Here is a 15216-nt window from a genome sequence, read left to right as displayed (position 1 = left end):
AATATATGACAGTGGATGTTTTAGTCAGCTTTTTCACTGATGTGACTAAAAGGACCCAACCAGAAAAAGTGTATAGGACAAAGAGTTTATTTGGGGCTCATAGTTTCAGAGGTTTCAATCCACATCAGAGTTAATTCCTTGAGGGCTCAAGCTGAGGCAGAACATAAGGGGATAAGAGTTTGGCACAGGGAAACAGCTCACATGATGATCAGAAAGCAGAGAAAGAGACTCCACCCTCTGGATACAAAATTTGTACCCCATATCCATTCCACCAATGCCCACCTCCTCTAACCACTCCCTACTGCCTTCAGTCACCACTCAATTAATGCCATCAGATGATTAATTCACTGATTGGGTTAAGGATCTCATAACCCAGTCATTTCTTCTCTGAACATTATCTCACAAGTGAGTTTTGAGGGATATACCTCACATCCAAACCATAACAGTGGGCTATCAATCTGTCTTTAGATCTCATAATGAAAATTTTTCATTCACTTGAATGTTTTTGTTTTGTCATCTACAGTGTAGAAGAAATATTATGGGTTTAAAATTGCATGAGTTTATAGATTTATACATAATTTGCTTTAGACATATTAGCTATTAAATTATCAAAATGCATATAATACTTAAGTGATAGGTAATTTATTACCTCAAAAATGTGTTGTTTCATAGAGGAACTTAATATATCAATCAATTTCAAAGAAAAAAAATGTTTAGAAAAATAGATCTTATTTGGTATGTTTTGAGTCACATAAACTGGCTTCAATGTTTTTGCAAACTACCTAAAAATTAGGTGAAGCCAGTTGAAGAAAACAATGAAAGATCTGATGAAATTCAGTCTACAAAACTATCCTTGCATGGTGACTCTGGAAGGTGAGGCAGGAAAGTAGTAAGTTTGAGGTCACCCTGGGCAGCTATTAATAAAACCGTGTCTCAGAAAAATTTTTGTAAAAAGAAAGGGATTGGGACCATGTTGTGGCACATTCCCTTCATCCCAGCAACATGGGGCGGGGGGGGGGGGGGTTGAGCAGTAGGATCCTAAGTTAAAAGCTAGCTTCAGCTACTTAATGGTGACCAAAGTAACTTAGTGAGACCCTGTTTTGCCCCCCTCCCCCGTTCCCCCCCTTCCTCCCTCCCCCGCTCCCCAGTTGCAGATATATTTAACAATTAACTTTAAAAAAGTATTTGGAAGTTATATATCCTATATGATTCACTCTACAAAATAATCTATTTATCTTAATCTTCCTATAATTTCATTTGTTGAGTGAGTCTTAAATTTTTGACTGATAATTTAACTCCCTTTTGAATTTCTTTTCAGTCTCAGGGACTAATTTAAGCCTTAAGGAATTCATAGTGACTAAGAGTCATATTAATGTTGATCACTATTTTTATTGATGTATTATAAAGCTATCTTATTTTTTAACCAGTTTTTTTTTTTTGTATTTTTCAAAGAACTCATGAATTGTTGCTGAAATTATTTTTGTGTGGATATCAGGGATGATTCAGGTTCTCCTGCCTTTTCCAGGTACATGAAGACATTCTGCTTGTCCTGGTCCTTTCTGAAATTCAGGAGACTTCTCCAAGAACCATGCTACTCTTCTAATCTGGTATGTTATTGTTTCTCTGATTATCCAGGACTTTTGAGTTGTACAGATACATCTGGAAATTCTATCACTTACTTATTTTCAACAATGGACTTCCTAGGGAAAAACAGGGAAGAGAACAAGGTTGCCCCTGCCCTTGGGAATTGGGATATATTTATGTTCTGATCCCTTTATCTCTGACTGTTCTCAAACTATGCAGCAGCTCTATTTTCAGAGGTTAGACACTTTAATTTGATTCACCATGTAACTTTGAAATCTACTTTTTAATTTCTTGCAATACACATATTGCATCACGAGAAACAGGATTTTAAAACATAAAGGTCAAGAACTGAATTTATTCCACTATCATTGGAGATACCATTCTTGAATTTAATAAAAATGCAAATATCCAATAGTAAGGCAAGGACCTCAGTTATTAAAAAGAAATATGAATAATTAAAACTGCGGGGTTTTTTGTTAATATTATCCATACTGAGATAAATAAGATGACAGAGAAAAAATACAATTATGGAGAAACTTGATACTCCTCTAAACATGTTTTTCTTAAAATACAGCATCAAAATATTTATTTTAAGCAGAATAGTGATGTGTCAGTTTTAATAAACCACTGATTACAACAGAAGCAATTGTCTTTTTGATAGAATGATTACATTTGGAAGAAAAGATGAACAATATTGGGCAGGAAGACTGTGGCTATACTTTGGGTGTGAAATGAAGGTTCCAGTACTGGTGGTGGCAATGTGACTAAAAATTAAAGAACAGACTTAAGAGATTTATACTTACATAACTGGATGTGATTGGTGAGGGAAGAGAAACAGGACTTTCAAGTCTACATTGTGACTTTCTGCCATCATCTTATTCTGCCATCATCATCTTATGTTCCCCACAAAAATGTCCAGTGATTCCATGGAAACCATTCTTGCTGCAGAGCAGGAATTGCCACAGCCTCAGGCTGAGACAAGGTTTGGAACAGAATGTGACAGTCATGAGAAACAAGTTTAACACAGGAAGCCATGCCAGAAGACCAAGTGGCAGCAGCAACTGAAATGGAGGGGAGAGTGAAGCAAGAGTTCCTTTTTTTTTACAATGAAAAGAAGTCAAGAAGGCTATGTCCAAACTGAGTCTCCAGCAGGTTACCAAGGTTACTAGAGTCACTATCCAGAAATCTAAGAACATCTTCTTTGTCATTACAAAGACAGGTATCTACAAGAGCCCAGCTTCAGATACCTAAATCCTTTTGCTGAAGACAAAGATGGAGAATTTATCTCAGCAAGCACAGTTAGCAGCTGCGAAGAAATTCAAAGTTCAAGGTGAAGCTCCTTCCAACATTCAGAAAGACACTCTTACTCCAGTTGTACAAGAGGAGAATGAAGAGGGAGAGGTCGATGAAACCTTAACTGGGTGTATGTGTATATATATATATATATATTTCAGTGAGCATTTGTAAGACTAAGTCTAAGAATGTCCCTTAAAATTAAGAAAACTTTACAAGAACAGTCAAAGGAAATCAGTGTAAAAAGCAACTAGGTTCAGTCCAAAAACACCAGGAGGCTTTTGGCAAAAAAGTATAAGTTGCATATAACATTGACTTCATATATTCTGCTCATACATTTTCTGTTAGCTAAAGCCAGTTTATTGCTATTTGTTGTTATCAGCTGATGTTGGTAACAAAAGTTATAATAAAAAACAGCAGTGGAAGTTAAGGACACAGAATTGGTGGTTTCAGAGGCAAATGTGTAGAGAGCAAAGACAGTCTGATCCTTAAAGAACAACATCAATCATCTTGTAATGCTGTAGTAGAATCAACAGTGTAACCTTCTAAAATCAGGCATTGACTGATTGATTGATTGATGTCTAAGGCTTGACTCTTTTATGACCCGTTTTTTTGTAATGAAAAGAGGATATGCTTAGATTTCTGGATAGTGACTTTAGTAAACTTGTCAACTAAATTGCAGCTATGAATTGTAGCTTGGTTTGACTTTGTACTGTTTCTATTATTAATAAAGTTAAGGCCTCCTGTTGGTTAAAAAAAAAAATAAAAATCTCTACATTTTGGACTTCCAGTCTAGGTATCTGAAAGACTGTGAACACATCCATGCAGAAATTGCACAGAATACTTTATAATGACTTATTAGCGTTGTAAGTGGGATAGTTAATAACTGCTTTTCACAGCAGACAAAACAGCCCAAACCATGAAAACAATGAGAATGAACATATAAGAAAAGGAACTTTATTGTCATATTTTAACACTGCTATTTTTTATTATACTTTTGTTACCAACATCAGCTGTTAACAACAAATAATGATAAATTGGCTTTAGTTAACAGAAATTGCATTAGCAAAATATATGAAGCCAATGTTACGTGCAGCTTTATCCTTTGTTGCCGAAAGCCTACTGGTGCTTTTGGACTGAACCTAGTTGCTTTTTACACTGATTTCCTTTGACTGTTCTTGCAAAGTTTTCTGAATTTTAAGGGACATTGTTAGACTTACAAACACTCTCTGAACTAAATAAATCTAACAGTGCAAAAATTTTAAATACACTTAGTTAATAAATTATCAATCATATATAAAAGGTGAGAGAGAATGAAGCAATGGAATTCAGAAAACAAAACAATGCATTACATACAAAATAGGAGAGAGCTATGTTTTTTGTAGCTCAGTTTCTCTGTACAAAACAGAGATCTAATAAAATTCAAGGTTTAGAGAAGTTCAAGGGATTCAAGGTTTGTTTTTACTTCTCTGTTTTACAGAGAAGTATTGGTTAAAGTCAGCTGTTTAAGTGTGGATATTCAAGTGAGACTGTTGAATAGCTGATGGTGCATTCAATGCAGGAGGTTTACATTGATTGGCTCAGTTGCAAATGTATCCGCTAACCTGGAAAAGGTTTAGAAGTGTTATTGGTTCAAAGGTCCAATTGATTAAACTGAATGAGGTTGACACCAATAAATTTAATTAGATTAAAAAAGGAACCTGATTGTTACTTCTTTCTGTGATTACAAAATAATCTCTTTCTGGGAGAGTAGGGAATTCAAAAAGGTTTAATGTGAAACACATCCATATCTATAGTCTACAGTACAAAATATAGAACAATATTGAAAGCCTATATAAGCTTTCTTTATGTTCCTTGAAAATCAGGAGCATTTCTCATTCTACCCATTCCAAAGTAATCACTATCAAGACTTTCAAGTTCATAGATAAGTTTCAGTAATGCCAATAGTGTCTGAATTTTATGAATCAAAGCAGAAAATATAAAAGAACTATTTAATTATGAGAATAACTCATTATGAATTTTATATATCAATAGCTTGTTAATTTTCAATGATGTAGGATATTCCATTTAATGACTGAATAACTCAAAACATTTATGTATTACCTTTATTTTTTTGGTTACTATGAATAATAATTCTCTCAGCATTCTTGTGCATATTTTATTATCATACTGATTTTCAGTGAAGTTACAAATGAATTACTAAAAAAAAATAATGAGAAGACCTATTACTTTTCATCCCAACCCATATTTGGTATTATAGTAATATATCACTCTTTTTAGTTGTATTCATTTAATATAAAATGGATTTCAGATTTATTTTAAGGTTGACTGTAGACTTTCTATATAAAATTGGACTCATGCACAATTTTCTTAGATTATCTTTTGTTTTTATTATTTTGGAGTTGTTTTATATTGTGGAAGGGCATTCTTTTACTATTGATCTTAAGTATCCTTTGTCAAAATCAAGTTTCCAGGTAGGCACAGGGAATTTGTATACTAGCACTATTTGTTCATTCTTTATGTATATCACAGTATCTTAATTACTACGTTTTTATAACATCAGGAAACTTATAGTTTCTTTTCTTCTTATTTCAGTAGGATTGGCTGTGGTATTTTGAATTTCCACATAACATTATCTGTTGAAATACCACTACAATTTACTTTTATAAATAATTTTGTAAGATTTAATTATATAAAGTATAATTTACTTGAAGAAATTATGAAGATTGACTTAGAAATAAATTAAAAGCAAAGTTTTTCAGTCAGTCTACAGGGTAAATCCATTTATTTAAATAGATTTTCTTAATTTATGGCAATTTTTTGTTTGATGCTATATCTCTTTTTATAACTCCACATTTGATTTTATGTTACTATGCATTTGCTTTGTTTAAATTTAATTTTGCTTTTTAAAAATTGCTATGTAAGTTTATGTACATTAACTTTATGTTAACTTTGCCAGTTTTAATTACTGTTTTAAGTCATTTATCTGTTGGATCTTATTGATTCCTTATAAGCCTAATTATGTCTTTGGCAAATAGTAATTATTTATTTTTATCTATTCAAACTTTATACAATAGGTACATAGCTATTAAGTAATGTATGTGCTTCTTTTACTTATGTCCTTATTGAATAGCATCTTGAAGAAAATGCTGATGAAAATCTACTAACTTTGACTGTGGTGATGTCTGCAAATATCTCTGGCTAAAAACATGAATTCCCGGCAGTATGTCACCTGTGCAGAATATGAATCTCTATGACCATATCAGGAATTTATCTGTATATTTATTAATATTATTATGGAGTCTTATTGTCAACTACTCAACAATCAAAATGCTACAATTTTGGAGTCCCTGGCTAAATATTTACCGGTTGCGCCTGGTAACTAATGAATTTTTAGAGAACATGGTGGAAGAAAAAGATTCTAAGGTATGTTTTAAAGAAACTGTCATATTTTCAAAAAGATATAGATATATAGCCTATCTCTAGAAATATGGAGAAAACTCAATGGAGTACATATATTATAACAATTTCTCTTTGACTTAGAATTAAGTGGCAGATGGCTAAAGATATGTTAAAGACATATTTTTTTTTTTTGTTCTGAGATTTTGAGAATCAAATTATATATGTAGACATTATCACAATATTGGTGACAGGTCAATGAAAATTAGATTGAGACTTTCCAGTGGATTTTTATAAAACTGGGTACCAAAGCTTGGAACCTCAAAATTAGAGCTAGATGACCCCATTGAGTTTCCTACAATGAATCTGACCTTATACACAACAGATCTTCCTTTTCCATGCACTAAATTATTTATAGAAAAATGATTTCAAACATAAAAATCTACAAAATCCATAGAAAAAAGCATCATGTGTCATACTTCTGACCATACTGGATATTTAAATACTATGGTTCATAAAACTGAAGGACATAGCAAGTTATTACCTTAGAAAATATGGAAATTCCCCAAGAATAACTGAGGTATGTGCATGTGTGTGTCTCTGTGAGTGTATGTGTGTGTGTGTGTCCTTGTCCACACAACCACACCTATAATATGTACAAATTAATTTTAATAGTTTTATATTTTTTTTTGTCAGTGGAGAGAAGTGTTGTGGATATACAACTTGAATATATTAATCATTTATACTACCAAACACATGTACACTGACTAGTCATAAAATCTTCCTCTGGCTTGCATGCCTTTCCATACTCTGTTAGAAAACTTTGTCGAGATAAATGCTGACACAGCTGTGATAAATCATTTAGCTATATTGCTAAGATGAACAGACAGGGATATAAATAGCTTTCAAAAATACAGCATAACCTCAGGGCTTTTTTTATCCAACAAATAAGATTTAAGTAGATATTTTTACAACATAAAATTTTGATTTTTCACTCAAAATAATGTTTTCATGTTTCCTTCATTAAGCATATTCTGTGTAAGCAGAAGAAATTATTCTCTCACATTACTGGGAACATTTTCCTAAGATGCTGCTCTAAGCTAATATCTCCTTATTGTAGCAGCCTCTTGTCAATGCTGTAATAATTTATAATGAGGCAAAAATGTCCAGGCACCATAGACTTTACTAATAACTTTTAAGGTTTAAAATTGAGAACTTGAACCAATTATTGCAATATCAAATGAAAGTAATATATATTTGGTGGCAAGCGATTCATAGTATTTTATTTATACCCTTATAGTACATATCATAACTCCTGGTGATAAATAATTACACTATAGCCAGGAGCAGTACACACAGGATTCAATTATTATTGGGATAACGGAAGGGGTCTGCAATTGTAGCAAGCAGAAAGGCTGTATTATTTTTGTAAACATATGACTTATATTTATAATATTCCCTTTTGGAACACTGAAAATTGGTAACACTTTTGAAAATAAAACCTGAGGTTACAACTGACATATACTAGATTTTTCTTGGTGAAAATCTATGCCTTAGACAACTGAAATTCTTAAAAGGGTGTCAGGAAATGTATTTATGATAGTTAACAAAAACAACCCAAGTGTTACAGGACTGAAATGTGAAGAATTGATGTACTGTACAAAACAAAACATTGAAAATTCCTTGACTTGAAAACATGTTAAAATACATGTAGACACAGAAAATGTAGTACTGATCAAAAATAAATAAATAAATAAATAAATAAACACATAAATAAACAAATAAATAAATAAATAAGAAGAGGAGTGGGCAGGAAGGGGAAGGAAGAAGCAGACCACCTGCACATTGTACAGCAGAAACTGAAGTTAGGCCATTTGTAGGAAAGTAGAGAAACACAGCTGGATTAAAAGGCTGAGATCCCATGATTGGAGTCTTACAGCCTGAGTATGTTCAAAACTGAAAAGACTACAAATGTGAAATGAGCATTGGGCACAGCAATCCTTCTCAACCAGACCCCAGCCTGTCTAGGGTCTGGAAGTATGGATCAATACCAAGTAACCTACACATAATAGGAATCATACTTGGAAGAACAATAAGTAGAGTGCTTGCTTAGGAAGCTCTAGTCAAAACGAGATGCATGGAATTTTGCAAGGTCAAGTAAAATGTATCTTCTGTGTAAGATGATTTTAAAATCAAGTTTTACAAAGCATTAAAATAAAGTCAAAATATTGGACAAATATGAAATACTCAGTAAACCAAGAAACAAATACTAGAGTATGTAGAGATAAAGCAAAATACAAAGACTATAACATGAATAATTGTATGATCTACACAAAAATAGTGGATTACAATATTTGTGTCCCATCTAAATTGATGTTGAAACTAAATATTCAATGCAACAGAATTAAGAGGTGAGGCTTTTAAGAGGTTCCAACCTCATATGTGGACTAGTGCTTTATTAAAAATTTTCAGGGACTAATTTACCATCCTGTCTCTTGCCACATTAGTACATAGAGTTATTCTCTTCCACAGGATGCAAAACAAGGTGCCAACTTGGAAGCAGAGAGTAGCCTCTTGATCTTGGATTTCCCAACCTCTAAAATTATGAGAAGTAATTTTCTATTCTTTATAAATTACCTGGTCTGTGGCATTAAGTCTCACACCACAAATAGACCAAAACCACAATCATCAAACAAGTGTTTTAAAAATAAGTCTATAAATCTTTATTAATAACTAATTAAAAATTCTAGATATAAAAATTTGCACTTACCAAAGAAAGGACAGGCTACCCATAGGTGAAAATGTGTTAGAGAATTAAGACTTATGAACATTTTACAGTTACCACAGAAACAACATTTATACAACAAAGATGAAAATTCAAGAGAATTTAAGCTTGGGTTTAACTAAAATTAATGGGGTTTAGAATTAAAAAAATTAAAAGTTTGCATAGTTCTAAGTATATAATGAGGAGAGAAGAGCAGAAATAGGTGGAAAAAAAAAGTGCTAAAGTATGAATTGTCAGATTAAAACACTAGGCAAATTAAAGCCCTTGAAGATATTGTAGCGAAACTTCTGAAAACTACAATAGAGAAGCAAAGATACAGAAGAATCAAACATTACAGAGGAACATCATGTATTTTAATTACTGTGATGAAAATTCATATTTATATGTTTATGTTTGTGTGCTCATAACTTGTTAGGTAGCTAGATGAATGATGACTGGACAGAATGGAATGAATGAATATATAGATAGATTTACATCTCTCTCTATGGACATTTTACAATGTACTTAGGTAAAACATAGGAAAGGCCATGTAACCAAATGTTTTAAAGTGAAACAAAGTCATATTAAATTATGATATAATTTTGGTCTTTTAGAGGAATGTATTTGTTAGATAAACATATTCTTTTTCTTGATTTGTAGCAATATAATTGAATGAGCTAGATTAAAAAGAGCCCTCTGAAAAATTCTCTGTTTATTGATTTACAGATTCATTTCTGTCATTGTTCGCTATTTGTCTATGCTTTCTTAAAAATCGTTATCCATTTTTTATTTTAGGTTGACACCTAACAAATGCTTAAACACCAGCAAATTCTTATTTCTTCTATCATTAGATTTTAATTAATTAATATATATCAAATATGTTAATTTCTAACAGAGAAACTGAAGAAATAAATCTTTCTAAAGTGAATATATTTTGAAAGTATGAAAGAGCCTGGCACAATGGTGAACACCTGTAATTGCAGCAAATGAAGCAAAAGGATTGCAAGTTTGAGGCCAGTCTTAGCAACTTAATGAGACCCTCAGCAACTTTTCAAAACCCTCTCTCAAAATAAAACTTAAAAATAACTGTGGAATACAGCTCAGGGGTAAAGTGTCTCTGCGTTTAATCACAAGTACCATTAAAAAAGTACAAAATTATTCAAATTTATTCCATTCTTTTTCATATATGCCTTTTTAATCTTCAATAATTTCCATTGTGTTCAAAGACCATAATTCTTGTAAATTCATCTTGGTTTAAAGTGAGATTGACCCTATTAATACACATAAAATCAATATCATAACAGAATTTATTTTTGATTGGGAAAGACTAAACACTCTACTATCAAAAACATTGTATTGGTTTAAGCGGAGGAAAAAAAAAAGTTGTCAGTTAATTAAAAGTTATGCTTTTCTAACTTGGAAGCCTGCTGCATTCACGAGATTCATGGACCCTGATTTCTTCTTTCTTACTGCTCCACCTACTTTCTGACATTAAAATAATCTTAACCACCAAAGCAATAAACCAAGAATGAATAAATAGAGTTCAGGAAAATCAGTTCAGTTAACACAACCAAAGGGAAAAAGTGAATGTACAGGTTGTTCAAATAGCTTTTAAGTAACGTATGTAGATATTGAACCCACCACTTCTGCTCACATGGAATATTTGGAGACATGCAATGTAAAAGTGTAAGGGGGGACTGAAAAATTTCTTTCCTAGCTTGTGGTCCATGAAACCCTGAGCCCAGTAAAAGAGATGGATGGATTCAAATGGGCCAATCATATCTTTTGACTTAAAGTTCATATAAAAATTTATTATTTTTACTTTCTGAAACTGTAGCAAGATATACTTAGTTGTGTACACCCAAAATTATCTAATCACATCTCAGAAGATCTAGGGAGCAACTTCATCCTCTAAATATCTTGTTTGGAATCTATTTTTTCTAATATTAACAAGGTACTGGGCAGATAGTTTCTTCAAATTGACCCTAGTTGCTAAAAATAATGAAACAAACAATTATAACAAACACAATTTCGTCTTCTTCCTATAGGCTAACTGCTTCTCATTCTCTCCTTCTGGCTTTGAATAATGCTTTCAAATTGATGTTCTGGAGTTTCTTTTATTATTTATTTAATTATTAATTTATTGGTACCAGGTATTGAACCCAGACATGCTTAATCACTGAGCCACATCCAAACCCTTTTTAAAATATTTGATTTAGAGACAGGGTATCCTTAAATTGCTTAGGGCCTCACTAAGTGGCTGATGCTGGTTTTGAACTCAAGATTCTCTTCTGTTAGCCTCCTAATATACTGGGATTACAGGCATGTGACACCACTCTCAGCATGGAATTTATTTTATTTTTGGATTGACATATAATATTTGTACCTATTGGGGATATAGCTAAGTTGGTAGAGTGCTTGTCTTTAATACATAAAGTTCAATGCCCAGCGCCACCAGAAAAAATAAAATAAAATAAATAAATAATAGGAGTCTTGTGTTTATATTTTAAAAAGTATTTGTACATATTTATGGAATATAATGATAAGTTTTGATTCATGTACACATTGGGTAGTTAATGACTCAGTGTCATGGCATATCCATCATCTTAAATCTCATCATTTCTTTACAGTGAACGCATTGCACATTAGTCTCTTCTAACTATTTTGAGATATATAAAGTATTTTTATAAATTATATTCATTCCAATGTACCATAGAATAACGGGATTTTTTTTACCCTGTAAAACTGTAATATTTTCCGACTATCTTCTTTCTCTTATCTATACCCATTTTTTCTCCTTAGTCTTTCACAACCACCACTCTACTTCCAACTTCTATGAATTCAACATTTTTTGACTGCATATATGAGTGAAATTGTTTTTATTTTCTTTTCTGTTTGACTTAGTTAACATGATGTTCTCCAAGTGCATCCATTTTTTTTTTCAAATGACAGGATTTCATGCTGTTTAAGCCACTAAGGGGTACATGCCCAAATGAAATGAAAACATTGTCAAAACAACACATGCATTTTCATGTTTATTGAAGCAATATTCAACATAGCCAGAATATATAGCTCATCTAAATGTCCATCAACAAACAAACTGATAAAGAAATGCGTGTATGGACAATGGAATATTACTCGGCAATAAAAGAGAATAAAATCATGGCATTTTCAGGTAAATGGATGGAGTTGGAGGATATAATGCTAAGTGAAGTTAGCCAATCCCCCAAACCCAAATGCCAAATGTTTTCTCTGATTCATAGTGGGGTTGGAAGGGGGAACATGGGAGGATTAGATGAATCCTATAAAGGGGAAAGGGGTGGGAGGGGAAGGAAGGGGGATGGGGATAGAAAAGGTGATAGAATGAGAGGTACCTAATGTACCCTAAGTACATGTATGAAGACACAAATGGTGTGAGTATACTTTGTATACAACCAGAGATACGAAAAATTATGATGCATATGTGTAATATGAATTGTAATGCATTCTACTGCCATATATAACAAATTGCAATAAAAAATAAATAATTTAAAAACATGAAAAAAATAAAATGTGTGTATTGACATAAATACATATTATTTACATTATATATATATATGTGTGTGTGTGTGTGTGTGTGTGTGTGTGTGTGTATACAGAATAACAGAATTATGTTGTGTCATGAAAAGGATACTTTGGAATTTTTAGTTTAGAAAGAGAAGCATCAGCTTTGACTTTTTATCTCCTGAACTTGAATAAAAACTCAAGATTTATTATGAGCAAGGAGACCCCTATAAATCCTAATAAATTTTAAGCCTTGTGAGTGAAGTCTTTTGGATGTTTCAGCTCTTGTCAATTTCTGACTGGAATTACTTGACAGGCTTCAAGTAAGAATAACCTTCTAGGTTATGTCTCAGCAAGCCTAGACAGAGTCCGGAAAAGTATTCATTGTTTTAAGCAAATAAGTTTTGAAGGTTTCTTATGAAAACTATATAGCAATATATACCTAAAACAATACATAGACATATTTGCATAAAAAATAATGAACAAAGAGTTTTCTGCTCAGTTTATATTCTGTAGATATTTGATTTTGAAAATTATGTTAACAGCATATTATTGCCTAATTTGCAATATTTTGTCCCAGCAAATAAAGATGCTTTGTTTTGCTATTTCATTGACACAGATGTCTCATCACTAAGAAGTGAGTACTAGTCTCCTTATGATTCTACTTAGATAATTGGCATATTCTTGTCAGTTTGGGTCAGCTCATTACTGTTAAAATAAAGATTAAATATGAGAATTTGGAACAGTAACTTAGAGATAAGAATCACTGCCTTGTTGAATAGCAGAGCAAATTCTTAAATTTTTGTACAAAGCTCTATGTACCTGAACTGTAAACCTAGTTTATTAATAGGGTAGATTTACAAGAAGATAATGATCATAAAGCAACTTAGATATTTAACTTTGACCCACAAAACAATGATAATAACAGTGATTCTCCATGTGATTGCAGAAGCACAGCAAACCATGAAAAATGAATCTATATACAAAATAAATGAGTATTCTAATGAGGACAAATTGTTGTCTATCCATGCAGAAAGCTATTCAATATAATCAGCTATTAACCAGAAACCTATCTGGCTCCTCTTAGGAAAGGTTATACCCAGAGATTCATCATTAGGTTCATTATTACAGGTTAGATAGCAACTCTTAACTTTTCATTTTTAAATCCAGACCTTTAACATGTTGCTTCTTCTAAGTTGATTAACAAATGCTTCTGGTATAGATTATATATGGAGCCATATTCAATTTCTATATCAGATTGAAAAAAATTCAGCTTTTTGAGAACTCTCACCTACACAAATTTTTCAATGTTTATTCACAGTTGTGAATAGATTTTGTCTGATGTTTAGATTAATGACAAGACTTTTGAAAATATTCATATTGATGATAATTTAATGTAAAACAAAGATATACTGCTTTTTTTAAGACTTGCAAAAAATAATCTGATTTTACAAACCAAGCTATAAAATCTCGTTAGCATTTAGCTCTATGCTGATGATTTTATCTTAAACATTAATTGTACCTTACATTTTTAATAAATTTAAAAATAGTAAAAAAGAGATCCAAACAAAAAAAATCACAGTAAGATGTGAAAATATATTAAAAACTGAAGTTGTCTAAAGTTTACAGATTTGACTTTAATTGCCATTCCATACCTTTCAAATTGATTATTGTTTTAACATAAGTATTACCTTATTTCATAAAAATCCAATTATAATTCATATAGTGTGTACTTTGGTATTTTTCATTTAGTATAGGATTTTGAAATCCATCCATGTTGTTATTTCTGTTAATGCATGATTGTTTTGTTTGCTCTATAGTCTTTAATGTATGTTTATATTTTAAAAAATGCCCATTTTTTGGCAATGTGTGATAGGAATTTTTTAAAATTTCCAAATTTTAGGTGTTGTATAAACAAGACCTCAATGAACATTAATGTGGTATTCTTTTTCTGAACTTATGTGCCCATTTCTATGGTAAAGCATCCAGAAGTGGGATTGATGGGTTTTATGATAAGGGTAGGTTTAAATTTGTAGCATACCTACTCACAGAGTATGATAATCTCTGCCTCTGGTCTAAATATTTAATCAATGATTTCTAATGTAACTGATAATAAGTTTGCTTTGAAATTTTAAAAAATTATTTAATATATATTCCCCTCATCTTTTTTCTTCTGTGTCTGACCTTCTTGTTATTATATTTATTAAGGAATTTTAATAAACTTTATTTTTATATTACACACAAAAATAAATAAAAAGGTAAAATTAAAATAGTATGCATTTCAAATAATTTTAAATAATTTTGCTATATTTTTCTTATAATTTTATAATTATTTGTATCTGGTGAAATATTTTTCTAGGATATATGTTCATCAATCACTCTTCACAGTTCTTATACTGCTGTATGTAAATATAGAATACTTTCAGATAAATAAATTAATACCCTTGTGCTTTATAAATAGTCAACAAAGATGTTTGTACAAATGCATACACTTATATGTGTAAACATGTACTGTGTATTTTAAAGTCCACAATAAAAGTTTGAACAATAGTTAATGCAATAAAAAGAACATAAGATTAAAAATACTTCAACTTTGTAAGATTTTCATATGTAGAATTTTGAATTTTGGACTG

General features: G+C 31.5%; 1 pseudogene; it reads left to right on the top strand.

The window, feature by feature from the left end:
• The first annotated feature begins 2495 nt into the window (after positions 1-2495).
• Positions 2496-3362, top strand: LOC143411669 (nascent polypeptide-associated complex subunit alpha-like; annotated as a pseudogene).
• Positions 3363-15216: the final 11854 nt, after the last annotated feature.

The sequence above is a fragment of the Callospermophilus lateralis genome, chromosome 12 (genome assembly GCF_048772815.1).
Source record: "Callospermophilus lateralis isolate mCalLat2 chromosome 12, mCalLat2.hap1, whole genome shotgun sequence".
NCBI lineage: Eukaryota > Metazoa > Chordata > Mammalia > Rodentia > Sciuridae > Callospermophilus > Callospermophilus lateralis.
Note: the sequence above shows the minus strand (reverse complement) of the source record. Positions and strands in the feature narration are given on the sequence as shown.